Below are 20,216 nucleotides of genomic sequence, written 5' to 3' on the forward strand. Positions count from 1 at the left end.
ACTAGCATTTCCCGGTCACTTTTTAAAGAGGAGGTCTGCCGAAAAAAAAAAAAAATTAAAAGCCAGCAGCTACAAATACTGCAGCTGCTAACTTTAAATACATGGACACTTGCCTGTCCAGGGAGCCCGTGATGTCGGCAGCCGAAGCCGATCTGTCTGTCGGCTCTCGGTTGCTGCCGCCACCATCCTCGGTAAAAGAATCAGGAAGTGAAGCCTTGTGGCTTCACTTCTTGGTTCCCTACTGCGCATGCATGAGTCGCACTGCGCGTCCTCACTGGTCTCTGCTGTCTTCTGGGACCTTTGTGTCTCCCAGAAGACAGCGGGGGAGGTCAGAGTAGACGCCGGAAGTGGCGTAGGTCACCGCGATCCCCGCGGTGATCTATGCCAGGAAGTTGGAGCAAATACCTGTATTAGACAGGTATCTGCTCCCTCCTCCCCCCTGAAAGGTGCCAAATGTGACATCGGAGGGGGAAGGATTAAATTCCATTTTTGGGTGAACTCCGCTTTAATGTGGAGGGCCACCCTAAAAAAAAAAAAAAAAAAAAAAATTGCATACAAAATTAAAAAAAAAATTAGAAAAAAAAAAATTTTAAACTTTCCTAAACCCTTGTTGCTAGGCAGTCTTCCTAATCTGTCTCTTCTTTTTCTGCGGCATGTTCTGCTCCTCAGTGAGTGGCCCTGTTGTCTTCTGGGAACTGTGTGTGTTCCCAGAACACCACGGGGCCATCCACAGAGCGCCACACTGCTCGTGCGTGCGCAGTAGGATCTGGCAGTGAAGCCGAAAGGCCGAGGGACGGGTTGGCCTCGGGCAGCCGACATCGCGGGCACCCAGGACAGGTAAGTACTTATTTAAAGTCAGCAGCTACAGTGTTTGTAGCTGCTGACTTTTTTACATCTTCTTTTTTTTTTTTTTTTTTTTTTTTTTTTTCACGGCCGGAATCCCGCTTTAAGTCAGTCAATGTAATCTAATGAGTAATTAGGTCTCATGCACACAAGTGTTTACAAGCTCTTGAGTCTTGTAGTGTAATGCCTGGTACACACAATGAAATTATCAAATTAATGATTGCCCTTTTTTTTTTTTTTTTCCATGCTAGTCTCCATAACGGAAATTAATGGGTTACAAAAAAATTCTCATACGACAGAATAAAAATTCGGAAGTAATGTATTTGTATTGTATTTTCGGACAAAAACTGTACAGATTAAACGACAAAATCGTACGATCTGGTATTAGTACTAGAGAAATTTTCGTGCTTTTCCCATAGGCTATATCGTGTGAATTGTTGTGATCGACTCTCGAAAGCTGTGCACCAACAATCAGATTATCATACGATCGATTCGAAAGCAGTATTTTTCATACGAATTTCTGATCATGTGTACAGCCCTTAAAGTGTTGGTAAACCCACAACAGTAAAAATCAGTCTGTAGATGCAGTAAAGCATGCTTGTTATACTCACTGTGGAACCTAAGGGGTTAATCCTCTGAATTGTGTAAAAAGTGTATGTGTGATTTTGGGAGAGTGGCCTTGTGCTGATCACACGCAGTCAGCACTGTCCAGACAGAGGGTCAGGGGTCCTGCAACCTCATAGGACTGTCAGAGTAGAATGAAAACTCCTCATGCAAGCTTTAACTAGACACTGATAGAAGTCACAAGACTGTTATATACAGCTGATGAGAAAAGGTATTTAGCAGTTTATATTTACTAAAATAATTAAATTTCCATGGTCTGTGTACCGTGGGAGACCAGATATAGTGAATGCATGGCCGTGGGTTTAGTAACACTTGCTTAACCACTTGCCGCCCGCCATATAGCAGAATGACGGCGGCAAAGTGGTTTCAGTATCCTGACTGGGCGTCATATGACGTCCGCAGGATATTGAGCCGCTGCGCGACCCTGGGCGAACGTTGTTGCGGGGTGTCTGACACCCCGCAACACCGATCTAGGTAAAGAGTCTCTGACGGAAACCCTTTACCACGTGATCAGCCGTGTCCAATCACAGCTGATCACAATGTAAATGGGAAGAGCCGGTGATCGGCTTTTCCTCACTCGCATCTGACAGACGCGAGTAGAGGAGAGCCGATCGGCTGCTCTCTTGACGGGGGGGGTCTGTGCTGTTTGTTTATCAGCACAGCCCCCCCTCGGATCCCACCCAGGACCACCAGGGAAGCCATCTACACTGGACCACCAGGTATGCCCCCTAGACCCCCAGGGAAATACCAATCTGTGCCCAGGCAGCTGCCAATCAGTGCCCACTCACAATGCCTACCAATGCCAGTGCCACCAGGGATGCCTAACAGTGCCGCGTATCAGTGCCCATCAGTGCCACCCATAAGAACCCATCTTTGCAGCCTTTCAGTGCCTATCAGTGCTGCCTATCAGTGCCGCCTACCAGTGTCCATCAGTGCCGCATATCGGTGCCCATCGTCAGTGCCCGCTCATTGGTGCCGCCTCATCGGTGCCACCTTATCAGTGCCTGTCAGTGCCGCTTTATCAGTGCCCATCAGTGAAAGAGAAAACGTACTTATTTACAAAATTTTTTAACAGAAACAAAAGCAAAACTTTTATTTTTTTCAAAATTTTCAGTCTTTTTTTTTATTTGTTTAGCAAAAAATAAAAACCGCAGAGGTGATCAAATACCACCAAAAGAAAGCTCTATTTGTGGGAACAAAATGATAAAAATGTAGTTTGGGTACAGTGTAGCATGACCACGTAATTGTCATTCAAACTGCGACAGCGCTGAAAGCTGAAAATTGGTCTGGGCAGGAAGGTGTATAAGTGCCCTGTATTGAAGTGGTTAAACACTCCTAGCAGCAGCTTTTGAGCATTTATTTTTTTTTCTGCTTCTAGAAGCAAATAGTGTTATCCCATGTGTCCATGCACAATATCTTGGTCTAGAAGCGTTTTTGAAGTGGTTCTAAAGTCAGAAGGTTTTTTATTCTAATGTATTAAGCTAAAAACCTTCTGTGTGCAGCAGCCCCCTCAGCCCCCCTAATACTTACCTGAGCCCCATCTCGATCCAGCAATATTGCACGAGAGTCTCTCTCCCTCCTCATTGGCTAAGACAGCAGCAGGGTGCCATTGTCTCCTGCTGCTGTCAACCAAAGTCAGTGAGCCAATGAAGAGAGAGGGGGCAGGGCCAAGCCGTGGCCCCGTGTCTGAATGGCAGGAGGGAGGGGCCAGGGGTACTGTTGAGAACCAGAGGAGAGGAGAATCTGGGCTACTCTGTGCAAAACCACTGAACCCAGCAGGTAAGTATAACATGCTTATAACATGTTGTTTTTCATCCAGCGTTTTGCTGGATTTTTTTTTTTTTTTTTTAAGCTTTATAGTGTAAGCATGGAGCTTAAAATTTCCAGCGCTTTCCTAGGCCCTGAAAAGTCGGGCTGTTTGTGGCCAGCTGCATGTAAACGCTGGTGGCTTCTGCATTGGTGTTTATCTGTGCATGAGCATATGGCATGCAGAACTCATCGGCGTTTACAAGCAGCCAGCCACGTACAGTTGTTCACTTTTGTGGACAGCTGTACGCCACACTGTGGCTCTCCAGGCTCAGATAAGCACTGAAAATATTATACTACAAGACTCAAGAATATGTACATTTCTGTGCGCATGAGGCTTTATTAACTTCTCCCAGATATACATTCATTCTGGAATCACAGGAATGCATCAGTGTTCATTTAGGTTATTTAACACACATTGTATACAAAGTAACATTGGAGCAAAGATGTACAAATGATTTAGATCAGGGGTAGGCAACCCCCGGCACTGGTGCTGCATGAGAAGCCTCTTCTGCCGGCCCTCTACTCTCTCCCCATCACAGAGCAGCGCAGGGACGTGTCAGTGAGACACTAATGCATTCCAATTTCAGAATTCCCCACACTGCACTAAGGGGGAGGCACTGTGTCCCACACATTGTAAAAGATGGGAAACATTGTTTGGTTCTCTAACTTTGCTGTAGCTGCGATCGTCAGCTTTTGTGATGGGGAAGAGATTGGGTGCAGTTCTGCTAAGGGGGAGGGGGGGTGGTCCCTGTTTCCAGGAGGAGAAGGACTGTCATTGGCCACTGCTAAAGCCAATCACAGTCCTGCTAGCCCCGCCCACCATCTGGAGGAAGATGACTCGCTTGGTTGTCACTACCAATCTCAGAAAGAAGGGATTTCACTGTGATTGAGAAAACACAATCAGGTGACAGTTTGTGGAATTACTGTTGAGCTTCTGGGAACTTTGTTGAAATTATTCCTGAACCTTTGTGTCACTTACTACTGAACCCCGGCACTCTGTGTCCCTTTAAGTCACAGCCAGTATTCAGAGCAATGAAAATCACAACCAACCACTTTTTCTCAGCGGCGGGGGCCCAACTTATGATCCTGCACACAGGCCCACTGCTTTCAGAAAATGCCTCTGACCTGAGCTCATCATTACACATCCATTCCATATGCTTGTATGTGACATCACATACATCACCTACAAGCACGTGGGCTGGATGTGAGAGGTGGATCAGCAGGATGAGTGTGCCAGGACAGATAGATGTGTCTCATCTCTGCTTCCTTTCACCACTCTGCATATCTCACATATCATAGATGAGCAGAAGGGTACAGCGGTGGGGAAAATGAGCGGGAGGGGTTCAGAGGTAGGACAGATGAGCAGGAGGTTACAGCGGTGGGACAGATGAGCAGGGAGGTAAAGTGGTGGAAGAGATGAGCAGGGGGGTTTAGTGTTGGGCCAGATGAGCAGGGGGGTTTACTGTTGGGCCAGATGAGCAGGGGGATTTAGTGCTGGGACAGAAAAGCAGGGGGTGGGGCAGATGTGAAAGGAGGTGTATTGGTGGGGCAGATGAGCAGGGGGGTACAGAGGTGAGACAGATGTGCAGGAGGTACATTGTTGGGGCAGATGAGAAAAGGGGTACAATGATGGGGCAGATGAACAGGGGGGGTTACAGGGGTGGGGACAGAAGAGCAAGGGGGTACAGTGGTGGGGCAGATGTGCAGAAGGTACAGTGGTGAGAGGGACGGGAAGGGGTTCAGCGGTGGGACAGAAAAGCAGGGGGTTACAGTGGTGGGACAGATGAGCGGGGGGGGGCAGTGTTGGGCCAGATGAGAAGGGGGGGTTACAGCGGTGGGGCAGAGGAGCAGGGGGGTGCATCAGTGGAACACATGAGCAAGGGGTTACAGTGGTGGGGCAGAAGAGCAGGGGGTACAGTGGTGGGGCAGATGAGAAAGGGGGAACATTGGTGGGGCAGATGAGCAGGGGGTTACAGTGGTGGGACAGAAGAACGAGGTGGGACAGTGGTGGGACAGAAGAGCAGGGTGGTACAGTGATGTGCAGGGGGTTACAGTGGTGGGGCAGATGAGAAAGGTGGTATATTGGGGGGGGGGGGGGGGGCAGATGGGTTCAGTGTTAGGACAGATGAGCAGATGGTTCAGTGGTAAGACAGAAGAGTATGGGGATACGGCGGTGGAGCAGATGTGCAGGAAGGTACAGTGGTGGGGCAGATGTGCAGGGGGTTACAGTGGTGGGACAGAAGAGCGGGGTAGTACAGTGGTGGGGCAGATGAGAAAGTGGGTACATTGGGGGGGCAGATGAGCAGATGGTTCAGTGGTAAGACAAAAGAGTATGGGGATACAGTGGTGGGGCAGAAGAGCAGGAAGGTACAGTGGTGGGGCAGATGTGCAGGGGGTTACAGTGGTGGGGCAGATGAGAAAGGTGGTATATTGGGGGGGGCAGATGGGTTCAGTGTTAGGACGGATGAGAAGATGGTTCAGTGGTAAGACAGAAGAGTATGGGGATACGGCGGTGGAGCAGATGTGCAGGAAGGTACAGTGGTAGGACAGATCAGCAGGAAGGACTGTGATCTGAGGTGTGGAGTTGCAGGAATTGGGGCTGATCTGAGGTGTGAGAGTGCAGGATGTTAATTTCTCACTACTACTCAAGTAGTTTATAGCATTTACATTATAAATAATCCTTTTTGTGATTGAGAGTGTGAAGTTGACATTTTTTTCTTATAAAATCGGAATGCTCAATTTCTTTGAAAACATTTTGCGGCACACTGTGCTCAAAAGATTGCCTACCCCTGATTTATTAATAATAATATTAAAGTTACTTATCTAGCGCTATCAATTTATGTACTGCTTTACGTATACATTGTACATTCACATCAGTCCCTACCCTCAAGGAGCTTGCAATCTAATGTCCATAACTCACATACATATATTGGGGTCAATAGTAGACAGAAGCCAATTAACCTACCGGCATGTCTTTGGAGTGTGGGAGGAAACCGGAGTACCCGGAGGAAACCCACACAGGCACAGGGAGAACATGCAAACTGATTTAGATCGTAGAATAAAATATTTGCATCACTTAACATCATATAAAAAATGTATACATTTATGAACAATTCCTAGCTAGTAAAGTATTGTTAAATACTGGCCTTCGGTTGGGGTCGCACAGGCAGCTTGGTTCTGGAATCTGGATGCTTCTTTTGCTAGATGCATTTAAGATATAAAAAAAAAAAACGCAATGAAATCAAGCAGTCTGACAGCTCCTGGAGTGTTTGCAAATGAAACATGTATTTTTCATGCTCTGTTTGGCACCTTCTCCCTTGTAGACATATAAGAATACCTTTTTTATATTCTGTGATTGATGAGCTTTGAAAAAAAAAAAACAGCAGCAAGGTGTAAGAGCAACCACAGAGCAGTTTGAATTTATGTACAAATTCTTAATTGCTAAAACAACATTAACAGCATTTGTTTGGGGAAGTTTGTCAATGTTCATAAAAGTGCATCTATGAATCTCATTGGCACGGACTACAGTTTCTGTAAATATGGTAATTTTCTGGTTCCTCTACTGGAAGACTGGATGGCTTGATAAGGCAATTAGCAGATCAGAGCATGAGAAAGCAGTGGATTAGTGGAGACTCTTGACCAATCAGAGCATGTGAAAACTGTGCTTTATGACCATGCAGAACACAATACGGTTAAGAGCAAGAGTGGTGTTTAATCAATACTTAGTGTTACTAAACCCAGTAATATGAAAAATGGTTCATTTGACCCCCTCCCACAGTGCCCACAGCTCATAAATCTCCCTTTTACATTAAAATACTGCCACTATATACCTTTTTGGATTATCTGTATACCATTGGTACATGATAAACTGCAGTTTCTCCAGTGCTGAGAGTTCAGGTAGGAGGAGATTTCCACTGCAGCCTGTATACAGGCTCACATGTGTTTTGTCAATATCATGCGACCTTGGCATCTCTGATCAACAAGTAAATGTTCTCTCCAGCATGAGACACAACTGAGCAGTGCATGTTGCCTACTCTGCCTGTATTAGCTGACCTTCCCCAGATAGATTGTGCAGGAAGGTAAGAATCTATACATACAGGATCAAACAGTCTTTTTACACAATGCAGAAGGTTAACCCCTTAAGTTCCACAGTGAGTATAAAAAGCATGCTGTTGTGGGTTTATTAAGGCCAGGGTTTCTCAACTAAGGTTCCTACAGAGGTTGCTAGGTGTTCCTTCAGCAGTGAGCAAATTCTGCCTAAGCTCCCACTGGCACCATTGATGTGTGTTTGTTTTTTTTTTTTTTTTTTTTTTAAGCTTTCTGTAAGGGGGTAGTTCTTCTGAGTGGCCACAAGCATAAGGAACATTCTTCCCACTGACCTTCACACTAATGTTTTGTGGGTTGTAGATAGTCCATTTTTAGCAGAGGTTCCCTGAGAACTGAAAGCTTCATTGCAAGTGTTCCTCTGTGTTTAAAAAGGATGAGGAAGGCAGCTATAGGCAATCCATTTTTTTTTTTTTTTTTTTTTTTTTTTCACATCCTAGGATCTTTGTCGAAAGTATTTTGTTCAGGTCAGAATTGTGTGGGGTTATTTTTATTTATTTCTCCCCATAAAATCCAATAGGAATGCATAAATAGCTTGAAGCAGGCCAATGCTGCTTAGGATGTGGTCAAATGCAGGTCAAGTTAACCCATCACTGAAGGACCTCAAACTAATGTCAAATATAAGCAGAAATCACAAAGTGGGCTGAATTTGCCCAAGCCCAAAGTTTGATGACCCCGGCCCTTATGAGGATGGCATTTACTGAATATAATTGCAAGTCTAATCTGTTGTTGTGTGCCTTCTAAGCTGAACTCCAAGCATACTAAATGTCCTCCCTTGCAGTGTGGCTGCTCCTGCACTTCAGAGGTCAACTACTTGTTTATATCTAGGGCAGCGGTCACCGACCAGTGTTCCATGGATCACTGATAGTCCACGAGAAAATGTTGGTGGTCCCCAGGGCTTCTGCCAGAAATCAACATTAGGACGGATGTATGCCACCCAATGTTTTCAGTGTTCTCCATGCGCTCTGACAGTCAATAGTGTCAGCGCGCATTGATTCCCAATGCCTCCTCTGTAGTCCTGGCTCCTGTGAACTCAGAGGGAGGCACCGGGAGTAGTGCAGCGAGAGGGAGGGGACTTCCGATAGCAGTGCTAATGAGGCTGTGGAAGAGCGCATGGAGCTTGAGCACATGGCTGGATAAGAAGGTGAGATCCAATGATGAGTCTGTGTAAGGCAGCAGCGTGATACAGAGGGAGGGAGGCACAGAGAGCCGGTGTCTTGTCAAATACAGTCCCCTATCATATAGTGTCCGCCCTGTACTGCGCAGGCGCAGTACGGAGGACAAACGAGACGCCGAAAGTCTCCGAAGTTTAACAGCTGATCATCAGCTGTACACGGCGCCTGCGCTTTTATTCTCACCCTATGTCCAGGTTCATTCCCTACTATCCAAGTGGACATAGAGTGAGAATAAATAGTTGCCGAGCGCAGCGAAGCCGTGCCCGAAGCTTGGCGAGCGAAGCGAGCCCGCGAGGGGCCCTCTTACACTGCCATCGCTAAGAAGTGCCGAAGCGTCGTGTACAGCTGATGGTCAGCTGATCAACTTCGGACACTTTCGGCATCTCCTTCTGCTCCGTACTGCGCAAGCGCTGCGCCTGCACAGTACGGAGCGGACACTATCCGATAGGACAGTATATGTCAGAACACCGGAGTATTGTGTGTGTGTGTGTGTATAAGGCATGTAAAATTCAGGGTAGTGGGGGTCTGGTTATGTAAAACTGCATTTCCCAACCGACCTCTAGACAGAAATTGGCAGTTTTTTGGGGTTCTTTATGTTGGCTAGCTCTCTTGGATTTAGGTACACGAGATGGCCTTCATAAATATGCACCTCCAGTTGCTGATTATTTGTATGTGTATAGATAGATTTTTTTTTTTTTTATTTATTTATTTTTTTTGTGGACTTTAAAATCTGGTACTAGCATAGACTGTGAGGACCAAAAATAATCCAATGAAAAGTTGTCTCATCTATGACCAGCTTTATGGACTCTACGTATACAAGCCATCTAGAATGTGTGTATCAAGCAGTGATGGATTTGACATCTTTCAGAGTCTACTAGCAATGAATGATCCTCAAGCTTTTCATTTTATTGATCTTGCACTCGAGGATGCAGTGTGCAGTCCGGTGTACGTTTTGCTTTGGGTTATACAGAGCTGATTTTATATTTGCCTTTTGCTTTATTTCCCTGTTCCTTTTTTGTATAATGTCATCAAATCTATTTTGCATTTTGTCTTTAGTACGTTCTGTTGTGTTAAGTGTATTCTTGCTTTATTCTTTTTCCCGTTTATTATATATAAATAGCATTAAATATTAGGATAGTGACTGCATTTTCCTGACATTTCATAAATTGTGATTCTTTTCTAGAAATATATCTCAATTCTTTTTGTTTCTTTAGGGGAAATAAACAAAAGAAAAAGTGACCATACTACTGTCAAAGTAAAAAATGATGCCGCAGTATTGGCATCCATGCTCTGGATAAAAACCTGAATAGCTCTGGTCCATATTATCAAAGGTTGGTACTGTACTTGCTTATACTTCTTCTATCCTGCTGTCTTGTCCTTGTACTTTGAGAAAGCTTCTGTGATACTTGATATATGAACTGCCTATTTAATAATGCATGCGCTTGGTATCATTGCAGAATATTAATCTTTTGGAAAATATGAATGGTTATCGCTTCCCACTAATACATATAGGTCTTTGTGTAATATATTGGTGTTTGTGCTTTTAGAATATATTGGTTCATGCTAACAAATTAAAAACTCTATAGTCTGTTAAGATAATAATTATATAATGTAATATTTTTAGCAAGTTGATGGTCCCAAACTACATGGATGACTTTAAATCAATTACATTGCATTGGATAGGATGTTTCTTAAAATAAGACCTTAAAAAGTAAACGCATGGAAATATAACAGTCCGATATGTACTCAAGAAATACTTGAATACCAATACAAAGCAGGATAAATGGTTATGTAAGAAAAAAAAGTAAAGCAATATGCAACATATATACATTAATATACATTTTTTTGCCTCTTAGTTCCTCAAGGTCCTTCTAATTGGATTGGCACTCCTCCATTAAAACTTTGACATTGCATGATGATAGCAGACATGCTTTCTTTTCATCCATTTTAACATTTTAACCAAGAACCAATGTGTAACATTAATGTTGAAAGTATATAGTCAGCAATGGTGCTGTGTAAAAAAAAAAAAAAAAATATATATATATATATATATATATATATATATATATATATATATATATATATATATATATATATATATATATATATATATTATGCTATTATGCACATGGGGTAGAAGTAGACCCTTCTCTAAGAAAGACATACATATTCGTCCACGAAAAATGTAATGAAGATGTCCAAAAAGAATACATGACATCTATAATGAGAGTTTGAAAAAATGGTGTGGAAAAAACATTGTGATTTGGGGTGCTCAAGAAGAATGGGCTTCTTCACTTTCACCAGAGATAGTTATGGAATTAGACTGACAGTAGAGTAGGCAAAAAAAGAGTGAGGGGACTCGGGTGTGATGGGTCTGAAGTTTGGACTCCCTTTACAGAGTTTCAGTAACATAAGGGGCAGGAGGTGTGGAAAGAGCGGAGGTAGAGAACAAAAACCAGGCGCCCCCATGCGTAAGCCCATACAATTCTCTTCCCTCCACTGTCTTTCATGCGACCTCCTTCCTCTCTTAAGTTGTATAAATATAGCGTCACACCACATCTTTTTGAATGTGGAAAAAAGCCTTGTACCCAAATTTTGGAAGCTGTCCAGTGCCCCACACTGCAGGACTAGAAGCGAGATGTAAAGGGGGTCATGGAAGCAGAGTGATGGGTTCTTTCCACCAAGGATAAACAGGAACACTTTGATGTCTGGCTGGATGTATTAATCCAATTAAAATTAGACCAAAATCAACCGAGCAGCAAAATACCTAATTACAGCTTATCAGGAAGTCCTTTCGAATACTGTTGCCTCAAAATGATTTGAGACATCCCCTTAGGTGAGCACAACTCCTTGCGAAACCTGTGTCTGCACCGTCCACTGGTAGATACTTGGCTGTTTTTTCCACACCTAAGCATTCTGACTCTTGCACACCCAATTGACCATTCTTATTCTTGTGCACCCAGTGTTGACCATCTTCTGTATTTGTACTTTTGTTTATCTATGTCATTTTTCCTATCCAAACATCCATTTCTATTCAAAGGCCGATAATTCTTATTTTCATACTATGCAGATTATGGTGATCTACCTTTGCATTTGGCTGTTTTTCTGTGTTAAGAGGATTACAACACCAATGCCGTATTATACTTGCATGCCTAGGCACGAGATACATGGTTGTTTATTGGATTAATTGACTCGACTCTGCTTTTTAATTTTATTTTGGTTCTTGTTCCTGTTATTTTGTACCTTCACAATTTTTATTAAGAGATTATACAAAAAACACATGCTCAGGTGTTAGTAAAGTGGGTATACTTTTCATGTAGTCCTCGGTTCTTCCATTGTCATGATGAGCTGTTAAAAATTTACTCTGCTGAGCTTCTATTGTTCAATATGCGAATATTGACTTTCCCTAGAAAGTCTGTGCTTACCTTTTTTATATGTGGGGCTGAACTACTTCTCCAGCCTGTTTACATATTGTTCTGCCCCTTCCTACCTATGTGATTCACTGTGAGGAGGAATATATTCTGCAAAGGAGACATACACTTGAGCCAGGCATTTTTGCCAGTGATTTTGTGTCTGCTTTGTCACCTATCTGGGGTCTTTGTGAAAAATCTCATGAGCTCTGGGCACTCAGATTAATGTACAGTGCACACAAAGTATCATACGACTAATTGCCATGATGTGGGGGGAAAAAAAACATGGCAGCTCCCAAAGTGGAAGAAATAGTCACTTATAGGTACGAGCTAGGGAATTGATTTATGTACAGAGGTATGCCTTCTTTTTATACACGTTCTTTGAATTGTTCTGCAAAGGTTAGTTTGAGGACTTTAGTAAGGATGTAAATATTTATTGTCTAGATGTCTTGTCTAGCCACCAGCGTAGTACATCTACTACTTGGTTTATTTTTTTTTTTTTTTAATGAAATATTGTCCCCTTGTTTTAATATACCCTTTATTTTCAAATTTGTTTTTTTTGTGTGTGACACAGACTGGTGTACTGGCATGCAAATTGATCTTTACTGTAACTGGAATTGCAGCTTTCTAATATTGAACATTTTTCCGGTCTAGTGATTGTTTCCTGATAAAAAGCTAAAAAAAAAAAAAAAAAAACGCCAAATAAGCAAACAGGAAAGGACAAAACCTTTTTTGTTTTTTTCCTTTTTAATAGATGTTAATGGCAGTAATGATTTTAGCTGTGTGTGCATCTATTAGCTTGCTTGGATATAGTCCACCAGGGTTAGTTTTGACCTCCCTATTGCCCGCACACTAATGACATGGTCAATACGCACAAGGACACAGGGAAAAACTGTTTTTGCTCTTCAAATGGTGCACTGATTTTTCTGCAAACGTGTTTACACTATGCAGTAACCATAAATCTTTTTTGAAATGCCTACGTCCTTGACTTCTCCTTGCAATACATTGTACTGGAAGTCCCCTTCAAGCAATGCTGTTAAGTCAAAGAAATGATAATGCCAATGAATAGCGTACGCTCCAAGGCTCTGTAGAATGGAACACAATTAAACTACTCCGTTACTGAATCGCCCACCCCATCACAGATATGTAGAGGAGCATCCTCTACCTCTTGTTCCTTCCCTGTCAGGTTGTGTAAAACAAGAGCTGATAGTGTGGTCAAGGGTGTTATGTTTTCCTGCGTTCAGGGAAAGGATTGGATATTTCAGCTCTTATTCCCTTGTGCGTTTTATCTTTGCAGATGTAATCCAACTTCTCTCTTCGGGGACTTCTAGTAGGGTGGTGTGAAGAAACCATGCCAACTAATAGTCTCTAGGATAGGAGAGAGTGTGTTGGATTTGCTGAAAACATCCCTATGGTAATTTCTGAGAGGATATTGTAGTGGCTATTGTAGGAAGAAGATGAATTTGAAGCTGTTCTGCATTTGCTGAAGGAAAAGTATCTACAGCTTTTTTTTAATCTTTGACTTGGTTATTAACCGTTTGTTACTAGTGAATGGGAGTCCAGATGCTCATGTATGGCAATGCCAACCTCAGGCCCCGTAATCGCAAACAGTACCCTAGGTGCTGGAGGACATTTTGCTAGCATAACATCTTTTATTTTTGTGTCTGGTGAGCTACTTGTAGATTTACAGCAGCCTTTCTTAAGGCCCCATTCACGCCTCAGCGTTTTGTAGTTTGAAGCCGAAGCTCCAAAACACTGGAGGAGAAAAAAAAAATTCTCTGTGGAGTTTACATTTTCACTCCAAGTCGCCTGAAGCTCAAAATTCTGGAGCTCTTCTTTTTTATTTTTTTATTTTTTTGTAGCTCGAATCGGGACGATTGGTGTGTGTGTGTTTGTTTTTTTTTTTGTTCCATAGAAATGCATGGAAACGCTTGAGTTGAGCGTTTTATTTAATTTTGTCATGCGTTTTTGAGCATTTTTCTGCTCAAATGTAGGAATTAAATGAAAATAAATATTTAAATAATAAAAATAAACCCTTAACGCCAATATTAACCCCCTAACTGAGCAAAATACATATTTTGGGTTTTACTTCCTTTTTTTTGTTCCCTGCAAAGTAAAAGCATAATGTGCTAGTATGCATCGCAAGTGCATTATGTGACACTTGCCTGCAAATGAAGCCCATGCTGTTCCCTGCTGAAGGTCGCATCCATTTTCTTCCGGGGCCACGGACTCTGGCTCTGTGACTGGCCATAGTTGTGTGCAGGAGCCGCCAGTCACAGCACTAGTGCTGACTACTGCTAGTGAAGGGAGGGCACGGAGGGCCGTTTCCTCACAGCTCATGACCTCATCGGCGCAGTACAAAGTAAATATTTCATAAACGGCGCACGTTTAGGAGATATTTACTGTACCTAATAGTTACGCCTTATAGGCTTACCTATAGGATTTTGCTTGTTGGGCGTTTTTCAGCCGTTTTTTTCAGGCGTTTTTATGAGCTGAAAACGCTCAGGTGTGAATGCAACCTTGGGTTCCATGAATCCCTGATTGAGATTGATTCTGGGGACAGTTGGGAGCAGGCACAATTTAGACACCCTCAGGGCGAACAGTATTCAGAGTTTGGCAGAGCACTGATAAATGTATAATCTAGGCTGTGTTGGCTTACAAGTGCATGTGAATTTATAGTGACGCATAGAGTATGTTGCTGTTATGCCGCGTACACACGAGCGGATTTTTCGACCGGACTGGTCCGACGGACCAAGTCCGGCGGACAATTCGACCATGTGTGGGCTTCTTCGGACCTGCAGCAGACTTTTTCGGTCGAAAATCTGACGTACTTTAGATTTGGAACATGTTTCAAATCTTTCCGACGGACTCGAGTCCGGTCGAAAAGTCTGCTCGTCTTTATGCTAGTCCAACGGATGAAAACCCACGCTAGGGCAGCTATTAGCTACTGGCTCTCAACTTCCTTATTTTAGTCCGGTCGTACATCATCACGTACGAATCCGTTGGACTTTGGTGTGATCGTGTGTAGGCAAGTCCGTTTGTTCGGAAAGTCCGTCGGAAGTCCGCCGAAAGTCCGTCGGATAGACAGTCGGACCAGTCCGATCGAAAAGTCTGCTCGTGTGTACGTGGCATTAGCCTTACCTGAAGTAGCAGTTGCAACGAAAACAGATTTTTTTAAAGTATCCCTGTCTTTAGAGAATTATGTATGCTGCCATTTATGTCCACTTCTTTTGACAGTGTACTTGCTTGGCTGTCATGTTGATGCTTTGGCTTTAATGCTCTGAGTCACTTATCCAGCACAGCTAGAGACATAAGGAATTTTGATTGCTTTAATGACACTGATTTATAGCACGTGTGTTCCCTGACTTCCAAAAGGTATTGAAGACACACAGCATGCATTTTTAGAAGGAGGCCAGCAATGAAAGCCCCCAAAATGTCCCTCATAGCAAGTGTGTTCTAAGCTCTGTCTCAGGGCTTGTGCTCCTTTCGGCAAGTAGCCCAAAGCTGGTCATACACTAGTAGATTTTCATACAAACGTTCGTATGAAAGTTGAAAATACATGTTATGTGAAAGTACTTCATTATTTATTTATTTTTTTGCTTTTAACCTTTGATTTTGGAATAAATGTAATTCTCTGAGTGAAAATCTGTTAGAAATTTGTTTTGAGAAAAATGTTCTCACCACTGCAGTCAAAAACATATGCCAGTTTAACCCCGCTAATTAGAAAAATTGAACAAACGTTCTTAAAACCAAAAAAGCGAACAACATTCTACTAGCACATGGCCAACTTTACTAAGTACATTGTCATGTTATGTCTATAGGTAATCTAGTCATGGACATGAGATTGGGGTCCAATACATCCAGTAACATGATTTTTATATATGATTTTGTATTGTGTTTTTTGAAGTAGTGTTGAGGCCATTGCAGTGTTTTGTTGAAGCATTTGTACTTAAGGTTTGTTACCTGGCCAGGGGAAAGGGTATGTACCTATAGGGCCTAAACATCTGAAAGGACCGCTGTCCTCTACACAAGGGGTCTTCCTGTGGGATGTAAATAACTTGATAGGGGGCAGTGCAGTTTAATGAGGTGATCCACAGCTCTGTTTACATTATGGTACACCTAGAGGCTGCATATATGCGTGCGGCCGGCTTGAAGAGGTTAAAGAGGAAGTAAGCACTGCCTTTTTTTTTTTTTTTTTTTTTGTCAGCTGCTTTGCATACTAGCATGTTATGTGAAATGTACCTGCAAACTAAGCCCGTCGTCCCCGTTGGAGGCCGCATTCATTTTTGCCCGTCTTCCTTTTCGCGTCCGCGGACTCTGGCTGTGTGACTGGCCATGCGCACAGGAGCTGGTCACGGCACAGGGCCCTGAAGAAACGTCCCAGGCTACCGTTCCTTCAGAGTGCACGTGCCGATGACATCGTTGACACAGTATACAGTAAATATCTCCTAGACCAACTCCAGTCCTCAGGACCCACTAACAGGCCAGAATTTAAGTATTACCTTGGGGATATGCAGACTAGAATACTGCAATCACTGAGCAGCAAATGATATCACCTCTGATGTATTTCAGTTATCTTGCAAACCTGGCCTGTTAGTGGGTCCTGAGGACAAGAGTTGAGAACCACTGGTCTAGACGGTGCAAGTTTAGGAGATATTTACAGTACCTATAGGTAAGCCTTATTATAGGCTTACCTATAGGTACAAACATTAGAGGGAAGTATACTTCCTCTTTTTAAGGTCCCATGCACACTGGATGTTTATCCCCGATGCATAGAGATGTAGAGTTGAGTTGTGGGGCAGAAGGCATAGGTGCATGGCCCAGCCCCACTGCCAACAAGCCTGTCAAACTCCGAGTCATATCCGGAGTACAATAAAGGATTACGATATCCGGAGTACAATGTTGGCCAGAACCACAGAGGGAAAAAAGCTTTGGGGGTATTTATTTCCGATTACTACAAAGTAAGCAAACCGTGTGTCCAGGTAGTGGAAAAAGTTAATAGAATTCTAGGGTGTATCACTAGAAGGATCACATGCAGGAGGTCCTGATTCCACTACATAATTATAGATCTTTAGTTAGACCTTATTTTGGAGTTCTATAGTGGGGGCTTTCCCCCGCATCGCAAGGGTTAAATGCTCGTTGACTCAGTGGGTCTTTGGAAATTTTGAAAAGCTGTTTTTTACTTACCGGATCCTCAGCTCCAGCAGGCTCTGTGCTTTTAGGTCAGTCCCTGCAACCTCTTCTCCCTTACACTCTCGTTGTCCAAGGTCCTCTGCTATCATAAAGACCAATGTAGGGCCCACAGCCCTGCAATGGACGTGAGGATCCTGAGTGTAATATACTACTGCCGCAACGTGGGGATGCAGAGGACCGGGTGAGTAAAACTGTATTTCCTAGACAAAAAAAACAAGCATTTTACCCTTGCAGAGTGCATGGATCCTTGCTACATGATATGGGTTTTTTTTTTTTTTTTTTTCTTTTTCAAGGAGCTAAGATTTAGGAGGCCCATATCCTAACGGGACAAGGCTGTACCGGAGTCCAGTAAGCTGCAGTAAGTCTGTGGGTGGGTGAGTGCAGGCAGCAGGTGACATGTTACTTACAGTATGCTGATATGACACAGTTGAAGCATTACTTTCTGAGCAATTGCTCTAATCCTCCTTTTTTTTTTTTTTTTTTTTTTATGCAATTTAACATAACGATGAGAATATTTGCATGATTTCAGCTGCAGGTTTTCCTATTTAAATTATATTATGAGAAGTTCTCTTATGTGAATAACAATAAATCACGAATGCAGTATTAAGAGGTTGGTAGACTGTGTATATGTGTGCTAGAATGATAATTAGTATATCGGATAGGATGGATAGATAATTACATTACTGGTGGGTATGAACCTTCTGTCTTTCAGCCATAAGTGTAATGTGATTAGAGCATGGAATTTTAAATTGAATTTCTATTCACTTTAAGAATAAAATGTAGAGACCAAAAAAATTGTGAAGCGAGGGTTTGTGTCAGCTGTAAAGATTGCATTACAGGGTTATTGTGCTGAGATGGAATAACTTTTCAAATATAAGTAGACATTAGAAAAAACTTGATATTAATGGAAAAAAAATCTATTATTCATATACCGTGTGCATGAATATCTTCATATATAATAGAGAATGTACATAAATATGGAGATGCATATAAAATTTCATCTATAGGAATGCATCTTTATTATCACAAAATACAAAAGAAGTTCCTCAATACAGTAAAACCTTGGATTGCGAGCATAATTCGTTCCAGAAACATGCTTGTAATCCAAAGCACTTGTATATCAAAGCAAATTTCCCCATAAGAAATAATGGAAACTCAGATGATTTGTTCCGCAACCATTTATTCATAAGTCCTTCAGTTTATAGTCCATATAAAAAGATTATAGTAATGTGATAGGTTGTGTAACCATAAAATGTCCATCTACAAATGGAAGCCTCCACAAGGGGATTAGAAGCAAAATCAAGCAGGAGCTACAGAGTATAAAAGAGAAGAGAGGAGCCTCTAAGTGTAGCAACATGTTGCTAAATGTTGTACCTTCAATAAATGTAACCAGTATACTCTTGTATACTCAGTTGTGACATGACGCTACTTGTATATCAAGTCACAATTTATAAAAACATTTTCTTGTCTTGCAAAATGCTCTCAAACCAAGGTTTTACTGTATCACATTTAACTTGCAGTATTTGTCTAGGAAAGTTTCCTATTTGGATAGTTGTTAGTCTAAATCTACCCAAAGTCAACAGTAGTGAGCTAAATCTCCCTTGCCTCTGAAGGCCAATCCACGTTCGCTACTGACAGGCTATGAGGAAGCGATGTGACGCCTCCTTACCACCTGTTTTAACCCCAGTTTTGCTGACAAATGTGCCGCAGCCACGTTCATTGCATTGCACATGGTTGCAGCTCTTCCCTATTTCACATGAATGTGTAATGTTTGGCTGGCTTACCACCTCCCAATTGCTACAAGTTGGGTGACTGGGCACGAAGTATCATGGCCACGCCATGTAAACATGGTAGTTCAACTGCACATTTTTGCCACCCCCAACTGCAAGTCTAAGACCCCTTTCACACTGGGGCGGTTTTCAGGTGCTATAGCGCTGGAAATAGCCTCTGCCAAGCTCCTGAAAACCGCCTCTCATTCATTCCAGTGTGACTTTTCACACTGGGGCGGTGCGCTTGTGGGACGGGAAAAAAAGTCCTGCAAGCAGCATCTTTGGGGCAGGTTGGAAGCGCTGTATATAGTGCTCTCAAAACGCCCCTGCCCATTGGAATGAATGGGCAGTGCTTTCAAAGCGCCGCAAAACTGGAGTTTTTAACACCTTCTTTGGGGTTAAAAGCGCTCTGCTAGTGGTCGAAAAGCGCTGCTTAAACAGCGCTAAAGCACCGCTCGTTTTTGCCATGGCACCCCAGTATGAAAGATGTCTAAGGCAGGCCATAGACACTGCAAATTTCTTTCCTGCAACCACAGTGGGGGGGATAGACAGTGATGATTGCTAGTGGCTATAGCAACCGCCAGCGGTAATCGCAAATAAATCCGGCAGGCTGGTTGTACCCAAGTTGATTGCTCAACTTGGTACATTCAGCCTGCCTACACACGATTCGAATCTTGCCTGGTTCCTGATTCCATCCATCTGTGGCCAGCCTTAACAAAGCCTACATCTATTCTAGATATCTACATTTGCATCTAATTTAATTCTGGTGTTTTTTAAATGTATATATTTGGGCTGCAATTTAAAAGAGGTTTGGATTGATTTTGAACCAATGCGCAAACACTGCTCCCAGATGATGCTCAGTAGCGGTCAACCGGTATGCTTTGCTCTCACTTTAGTTGTATCACTGTGCCAGTGATGGCACTTTAACATTTTGTTAAATTTTAGACTAAAACTATGCATGGTGGCAGCTTCATTTTGGTATGTGGGTTTTAACCAAAGTATAGATTGCAAACCCTTTGATTTTGGTTTGGAAGGCTAGGCATTAAGTGGAGCTTTTTTTATTTTAATGCAAGTGAATACTTAATAGTCCATATTCTGGCTACAGTTACATTTTAAAAACTGCACAGTTATCTCAGGAGTTCCAAACACGGTATAATTATACTGCTTGGTGATGTTCATTACGGCAGCTGCTTCTTAAAAGCTTTTAAAGTCTAATGGCATGCCCAGTATTTTATTTATTTGTCAGTATTGCACGCAGTAGCTGGCTGTGTTTAGTGATTTCTGCACAC

The 20,216-nt window shown here is 42.7% G+C and overlaps 1 protein-coding gene across 4 annotated transcripts in view; it reads left to right on the forward strand.

Annotated features, from left to right (window-relative positions):
* WDFY3 (WD repeat and FYVE domain containing 3) overlaps nt 1–20,216 on the forward strand; it is a 370,646-nt gene that overhangs the window by 49,261 nt on the left and 301,169 nt on the right. For all 4 annotated transcript variants that reach the window (XM_073600175.1, XM_073600184.1, XM_073600201.1 and 1 more), the window contains exon 2: nt 9,770–9,886. The gene's annotated coding sequence lies outside the window, so the exon portion shown is untranslated. The remainder of the gene's footprint in view (nt 1–9,769; nt 9,887–20,216) is intronic.

This window comes from Aquarana catesbeiana, linkage group LG01 (assembly GCF_042186555.1).
Source record: "Aquarana catesbeiana isolate 2022-GZ linkage group LG01, ASM4218655v1, whole genome shotgun sequence".
Taxonomy (NCBI): Eukaryota; Metazoa; Chordata; class Amphibia; order Anura; family Ranidae; genus Aquarana; species Aquarana catesbeiana.